Source organism: Coregonus lavaretus, assembly GCF_964263955.1.
Source record: "Coregonus lavaretus genome assembly, contig: HAP1_SCAFFOLD_1403, whole genome shotgun sequence".
NCBI lineage: Eukaryota > Metazoa > Chordata > Actinopteri > Salmoniformes > Salmonidae > Coregonus > Coregonus lavaretus.
In genome coordinates, this window is record NW_028159750.1 from 84,087 (window position 1) to 92,500 (window position 8,414).

Consider the following 8,414-nt stretch of genomic DNA (forward strand, 5'->3'; position numbering starts at 1 on the left):
TGCATGACACAACTAATTTTTCCAACAATTGTTTACAGACAGATTATTTCACTTATAATTCACTGTATCACAATTCCAGTGGGTCAGACGTTTACATACACTAAGTTGTCTGTGCCTTTAAACAGCTTGAAAATTCCAGAAAATTATGTCATGGCTTTAGAAGCTTCTGATAGGCTAATTGACATCATTTGAGTCAATTGGAGGTGTACCTGTGGATGTATTTCAAGGCCTACCTTCAAACTCAGTGCCTCTTTGCTTGACATCATGGGAAAATCAAAAGAAATCAGCCAAGACTTCAGAAAAAAAAAATGGTAGACCTCCACAAGTCTGGCTCATCCTTGGGAGCAATTTCCAAACGCCTGAAGGTACCACGTTCATCTGTACAAACAATAGTACGCAAGTATAAACACCATGGGACCACGCAGCCGTCATACCGCTCAGGAAGGAGACGCATTCTGTCTCCTAGAGATGAACGTACTTTGGTGCAAAAAGTGCAAATCAATCCCAGAACAACAGCAAAGGACCCTGTGAAGATGCTGGAGAAAACAGGTACAAAGTATCTATATCCACAGTAAAACGAGTCCTATATCGACATAACCTGAAATGCCGCTCAGCAAGGAAGAAGCCACTGCTCCAAAACCGCCATAAAAAAGCCAGACTATGGTTTGCAACTGCACATGGGGACAAAGATTGTACTTTTTGGAGAAATGTCCTCTGGTCTGATGAAACAAAAATAGAACTGTTTGGCCATAATGACCATCATTATGTTTGGAGGAAAAAGGGGGTAGCTTGCAAGCCGGAGAACACCATCCCAACGTGAAGCACGGGGGTGGCAGCATCATGCTGTGGGGGTGCTTTGCTGCAGGAGGGACTGGTGCACTTCACAAAATAGATGGCATCATGAGGAAGGTCAATTATGTGGATATATTGAAGCAACATCTCAAGACATCAGTCAGGAAGTTAAAGCTTGGTTGTAAATGGGTCTTCCAAATGGACAATGACCCCAAGCATACTTCCAAAGTTGTGGCTAAATGGCTTAAGGACAACAAAGTCAAGGTATTGGAGTGGCCATCACAAAGCCCTGACCTCAATCCTATAGAACATTTGTGGGCAGAACTGAAAAAGCGTGTGCGAGCAATGAGGCCTACAAACCTGACTCAGTTACACCAGCTCTGTCAGGAGGAATGGGCCAAAAGTCACCCAACTTATTGTGGGAAGCTTGTGGAAGGCTACCTGAAACGTTTGACCCAAGTTAAACAATTTAAAGGCAATGCTACCAAATACTAATTGAGTGTATGTAAACTTCTGACCCACTGGGAATGTGATGAAAGAAATAAAAGCTGAAATAAATCATTCTCTCTACTATTATTCTGACATTTCACATTCTTAAAATAAAGTGGTGATCCTAACTGATCTAAGACAGGGAATTTTTACTATAATTAAACGTTAGGAATTGTGAAAAACTGAGTTTAAATGTATTTGGCTAAGGTGTATGTAAACTTCCGACTTCAACTGTAGATGGCATACACAGGAGGTTGGTGGCACCTTAATTGGGGAGGACGGGCTCGTGGTAATGGCTGGAGCAGAATAAGTGGAATGGTATCAACATTTGGTTTCCATGTGTTTGATGTAATTTCATTCGCTCCGTTCAAGCCATTATTATGAGCCGTCCTCCCGTCAGCAGCCTCCACTGATGGCATAAAAGTTATCCTCAGAGGACAAGTTTCAGATAGATAACAGACATGGCTGCTGAAGGATTATTCTATCACACATTCCAGTAATCAGTCCTCTGGATACTGTAACAGAGAGATACATTCTGGCCCCTCAGAGGGGGAAGGGCTGACTGGTCCTTGGGCATTGTCTTCTGTGTTTTGTTGAGCCATTTACCATGCAGCCTAATGACAGAGAGCACATAAAGGATGGCCAAACCTACAGAGGAGGAGGAAGGCCAGCACAGGAGGAGGGGAGTGAATCAGGGACAGTGGATGGAGGGTTAGAGTGGGAGGTATGCCATGTAGGAGAGAGAGAGGGATGAGGGGAAGGGAGATAGAGGAGGGAGAGAAAGAGTTAGGGCAGGCCGGTCAGACCGGTAAAGGTGGAACGTGACTCCCTGCAGGTATAATCAGACTCAGGGCAGACAGAGCAGAAAGAAGAGCTGCGTGTTGACAGATCACTCCCTGTCTATTGACACGTCCTTCGTCCCCTGAGACAGTCTCACTGCCTAGTCTGCACCATCACCATGACAACCCATAGAGGAAGTCAACATCTCAGTGATGTCATTGTGCGGGTGGCTGTTGGGAAGGTGTGCAACACAAGTGAATTAGGGTGCATTGACAGTCGTGAACACACCAAGACAGTCGTGAAGAGGGCACGACAAAGCCTATTCCCCCTCAGGAGACTAAAAAGATTTGGCATGGGTCCTCAGATCCTCAAAAAATTCTACAGCTGCACCATCGAGAGCATCCTGACTGGTTGCATCACCGCCTGGTATGGCAACTGCTTGGCCTCTGACCGCAAGGCACTACAGAGGGTAGTGCGTACGGCCCAGTACATCACTGGGGCAAAGCTCCCTGCCATCCAGGACCTCTATACCAGGCGGTGTCAGAGGAAGGCCCTCAAAATTGTCAAAGACTCCAGTCACCCTAGTCATAGACTGTTCTCTCTGCTACCGCACGGCAAGCGGTACCGGAGTGCCAAGTCTAGGTCCAAAAGACTTCTCAACAGCTTCTACCCCCAAGCCATAAGACTCCTGAACAGCTAATCATGGCTACCCGGACTATTTGCACTGCCCCCCCACCCCATCCCTTTTACGCTGCTGCTACTCTGTTAAGTATTTATGCATAGTCACTTTAACTCTACCCACATGTACATATTACCTCAACTAGCCGGTGCCCCCGCACATTGACTATGCAACGGTACCCCCCTGTATATATAGCCTCCCTACTGTCACTTTATTCTATTGTATATATAGCCTCCCTACTGTCACTTTATTTTTTACTTCTGCTCTTTTTTTCTCAACACTTTTTTGTTGTTGTTTTATTCTTACTTTTTTGTTTAAAATAAATGCACTGTTGGTTAAGGGCTGTAAGTAAGCATTTCACTGTAATGTCTGCACCTGTTGTATTCGGCGCATGTGACCAATAAAATTTGATTTGATTTGATTTGATTTGATTTGATTTGTAAACAGGCCACCTTTCTGCACTACCTCACCCTGGGACGTCTCCGTGCCGCCACAACTTCAGATAGACCCCATAGCAACTTTATGTACTCTCTGTGGTCCTCTGTAGCTCAATTGGTAGAGCATGGCGCTTGATCCCCGGGACCACCCATACGTAAAAATGTATGCACACATGACTGTAAGTCGCTTTGGATAAAAGCGTCTGCTAAATAGCATATTTTATTTTTTATTTTATTTTAGAGCAGTGTTGGAATCACTGTGGTTACGAATCAGCAAATCAGTGAGAATGCTAGAAGTCTCTCATTCTCATGTCAAAAAGCTAAATGAAACAGCACAGCTGTTTTGGAATAAATGATTTCCCATTAGTCCCTCACATTCAAATATAATTCTAAGCACGTGTAACATTTACAGAACAGAATAATATTCCATCATAGTTCCTGGTAGATCGGGACTTTGTTTACACAAGATACAACTGGGCTCCTTTAATCAGATGGGCCTCCTGTCTCTGATTGAGCTTTATGCCATTCTAGAAGGGGAATTGCTGAGGGCTGGTGGAGTGTTGATTGATATGTGGTCCTCTAATCTAGCCTGGTACTGTACTGTATTCCAGAGATGGGTTCAAATAGTATTGGTTTTTGTTCAAAACCAATACTATTTGAGTGTTGGCTTGGGCCTGCCTGGAATGCCAGATGGGCAGGGTTTCCAGATGTGGGACTATCCCATTGGTTCCATTGTGACAGGAAAGCTAATTAGAAAGAAAACGACATACTATTTGAACCCAGGACTGTACTCCAGTACTGTAGTCCCAAGCTGCATGCACTGTAGGGCGGCTGAATGTGATCCTCATTGCTGGAAGCAGAACTCCACTGCTCCATTGCTTTAGCCTTGATCTCCTCAAAGCTGGTAATGTAATAATTGGGATAATTCAGATACATCCACGACTTCTTGACGTCACGTTGAGTTAAGGCCCGCTGGATGGAAAGCGCCTGAAGGCAATGCGATCTGCTCTGCTAGAGCCATCAACATTTCTGATGTCTTGATTTATTAACTAAGCCTGTCCTGTGATTCCAGAATATTCTGGTTTAGATTTTTTTGTTTTTTTGTTTGTTGTTTCTATCATTTATGGGGTGGTTTTAGCCAAGGAAGATGTACTTTGAGTGCCTGTTTCCCAGAGCAAGATTAAACCTACAGTACCAGTCAAAAGTTTGGAAACACCTACCCATTAAAGGGTTTTTCTTTATTTCTACTATTTTCTACATTGTACAATAATAGTGAAGACATCAAAACTATGAAATAACACATATGGAATCATATAGTAACCAAAAAAGTGTTAAACAAATTGAGATTCTTCAAATTAGCCACACTTTGCCTTGATGACAGCTTTGCACACTCTTGGCATTCTCTCAACCAGCTTCACCTGGAATGCTTTTCTAACAGTCTTGAAGGAGTTCCCACATATGCTGAGCACTTGTTGGATACTTTTCATTCTCTCTGTGGTCCAACTCATCCCAAACCATCTCATTTGGGTTGGGGTCAGGGGATTGTGGAGGCCAGGTCATCTGATGCAACACTCCATCACTCTGCTTCTTGGTAAAATAGCTCTTACACAGCCTGGAGGTGTGTTGGGTCATTGTCCTGTTGAAAAACTAATTATAGTCCCACTAAGCGCAAACCAGATGGGATGGCATATCGCTGCAGAATGCTGTGGTAGCCATGCTGGTAAGTCTCAAATTTGGACTCATCAGACCAAAGGACAGATTTCCACCGGTCTAATGTCTATTGCTCGTGGTTCTTGGCCCAAGCAAGTCTCTTCTTATTATTGGTGTCCTTTAGTAGTGGTTTCTTTGCAGCAATTTGACCATGAAGGCCTGATTCACGCGGTCTCCTCTGAACAGTTGGTCTTGAGATGTGTCTGTTACTTGAACTCTGCGAAGCATTTATTTGGGCTGCAATCTGAGGTGCAGTTAACTCTAATGAACTTATCCTCTGCAGCAGAGGTAACTCTGGGTCTTCCTTTCCTGTGGCGGTCCTCATGAGAGCCAGTTTCATCATCGCGCTTGATGGTTTTTGCGACTGCACTTGAAGAAACGTTCAAAGTCCGTGAAATGTTTCGGATTGACTGACCTTCATGTCTTAAAGTAATGATGGACTGTCATTTCTCTTTGCTTATTTGAGCTGTTCTTGCCATAATATGGACTTGGTCTTTTACCAAATAGGGCTGTATTCTGTATACCACCCCTATCTTGTCACAACACAACTGATTGGCTCAAACGCATTAAGAAGGAAAGAAATTCCACAAATTAACTTTTAAGAAGGCACACCTGTTAATTGAAATGCATTCCAGGTGACTACCTCATGAAGCTGGTTGAGAGAATGCCAAGAGTGTGCAAAGCTGTCATCAAGGCAAAGGGTGGGTACTTTGAAGAATCTCAAATATAAAATATATTTCGATTTGTTTAACACTTTTTTGGTTACTACATGATTCCATATGTGTTATTTCATAGTTTTTATGTATTCACTATTATTCTACAATGTAGAAAATAATACAAATAAAGAAAAACCCTTGAATGAGTAGGTGTGTCCAAAATGTTGACTGGTACTGTACTTCTGCTCTAAAATGCATGGAGAGTCTTCATTGAAAGTGCTTTGACAGTGCAGGAATAGCCTTTATCTGTGTCCGGCGTACATACTTAACTGAGTATTTGAATGGGTCACTGTTTGGAATGAAGTGTGTATACGATGTGTATTTTAGGACATCTTCAGGGATGTACAGTAATGTAATTTTCATCATAGGTACACGTCAACTATGACAGACAAAATGAGATTTTTTTTCCCAGAAAATCACATTGTAGGATTTTTAATGAATTTATTTGCAAATTATGGTGGAAAATAAGTATTTGGTCAATAACAAAAGTTTCTCAATACTTTGTTATATACCCTTTGTTGGCAATGACACAGGTCAAACGTTTTCTGTAAGTTTTCACAAGGTTTTCACACACTGTTGCTGGTATTTTGGCCCATTCCTCCATGCAGATCTCCTCTAGAGCAGTGATGTTTTGGGGCTGTCTCTACGTAACAAGGACTTTCAACTCCCTCCAAAGATTTTCTATGGGGTTGAGATCTGGAGACTGGCTAGGCCACTCCAGGACCTTGAAATGCTTCTTACGAAGCCACTCCTTCGTTGCCCGGGCGGTGTGTTTGGGATCATTGTCATGCTGAAAGACCCAGCCACGTTTCATCTTCAATGCCCTTGCTGATGGAAGGAGGTTTTCACTCAAAATCTCACGATACATGGCCCCATTCATTCTTTCCTTTACACGGATCAGTCGTCCTGGTCCCTTTGCAGAAAAACAGCCCCAAAGCATGATGTTTCCACCCCCATGCTTCACAGTAGGTATGGTGTTCTTTGGATGCAACTCAGCATTCTTTGTCCCCCAAACACGACGAATTGAGTTTTTACCAAAAAGTTATATTTTGGTTTCATCTGACCATATGACATTCTCCAAATCCTCTTCTGGATCATCCAAATGCACTCTAGCAAACTTCAGACGGGCCTGGACATGTACTGGCTTAAGCAGGGGGACACGTCTGGCACTGCAGGATTTGAGTCCCTGGCGGCGTAGTGTGTTACTGATGGTAGGCTTTGTTACTTTGGTCCCAGCTCTCTGCAGGTCATTCACTAGGTCCCCCCGTGTGGTTCTGGGATTTTTGCTCACCGTTCTTGTGATCATTTTGACCCCACGGGGTGAGATCTTGTGTGGAGCCCCAGATCGAGGGAGATTATCAGTGGTCTTGTTTGTCTTCCATTTCCTAATAATTGCTCCCACAGTTGATTTCTTCAAACCAAGCAGCTTACCTATTGGAGATTCAGTCTTCCAAGCCTGGTGCAGGTCTACAATTGTGTTTCTGGTGTCCTTTGACAGCTCTTTGGTCTTGGCCATAGTGGAGTTTGGAGTGTGACTGTTTGAGGTTGTGGACAGGTGTCTTTTATACTGATAACAAGTTCAAACAGGTGCCATTAATACAGGTAACGAGTGGAGTACAGAGGAGCCTCTTAAAGAAGAAGTTACAGGTCTGTGAGAGCCAGAAATCTTGCTTGTTTGTAGGTGACCAAATACTTATTTTCCACCATAATTTGCAAATAAATTCATTAAAAATCCTACAATGTGATTTTCTAGAGTATAACATTCTCAATTTGTCTGTCATAGTTGACGTGTACCTATGATGAAAATTACAGGCCTCTCTCATCTTTTTAAGTGGGAGAACTTGCACAATTGGTGGCTGACTAAATACTTTTTTTCCCCACTGTATGTAGACTCTCAGTCATCTGCTCCTCTTGTTGTGTTTTCAGGAATGGAGAGAAGACGGCTACTGGATGTTCCCTGGACTGGATCCTGTATCAGCAGCAGCAGTGGAAGTTTGATTTTGGATCAATATAATTTATTAATATCAGAATACAGCCTTTTGGACTACTGTGAGGAGTGTAGTCCATTTTTCCTCAGCCCCTTCTGGACAGGTACATTATGGGACACTTCACGTTTCCTCAACCCCTTCTGGACAGGTACATAATGGGACAGTCCACTTTTCATCACATCCCCTCTGGAAAGGTACAATCCACTTTATCCACCAACACCCCCTGCCCCCATAACGTACATGGGACTGTCTCACATTTCTTCTGGAATAAGACATGACACTCATCCACTCCAGTTCAACCAATGGGATTACAACACAACGACTTGTATTCTACTGCACATGTCTATAGGACTGCCTTTCTGTTTTAAACATCTATGTAACGCACACTGAGCTACTTATTGAACATGATACATGTGGTCCTCTGTAGCTCAGCTGGTAGAGCACGGCGCTTGTAACGCCAGGGTAGTGGGTTCGATCCCCGGGACCACCCATACACAAAAATGTATGCACACATGACTGTAAGTCGCTTTGGATAAAAGCGTCTGCTAAATGGCATATTATTATTATTATTTTACTTCTATTTTTTTATTAACTATATTATGCTTTTATTGAATCTTGAAGAATGCTAAACAGGTCCGTTGAAGATTTCTTTGGGCACTTCAATATGTCACTATTTCAACAACGTTAAATAAACCTGTATATTGAGACATGATTACCTTCTCATCGAATCAAATGTGACGATGTTACAGTACATTGCAGCACTTGCCACTTGTCAGGTCGCAATTGTAAACAATGATTTGTCTCACCTGGATAATTAAATGTT

General features: G+C 42.9%; 1 long non-coding RNA gene across 1 annotated transcript in view; it reads left to right on the forward strand.

The window, feature by feature from the left end:
• Nucleotides 1-8,414, forward strand: part of LOC311122477 — a 67,754-nt gene that overhangs the window by 59,336 nt on the left and 4 nt on the right. The window contains exon 4 of the long non-coding RNA XR_014612451.1: nt 7,530-8,414. This exon is cut by the window's right edge and continues 4 nt beyond it. This is a non-coding gene — a long non-coding RNA (uncharacterized lncRNA). The remainder of the gene's footprint in view (nt 1-7,529) is intronic.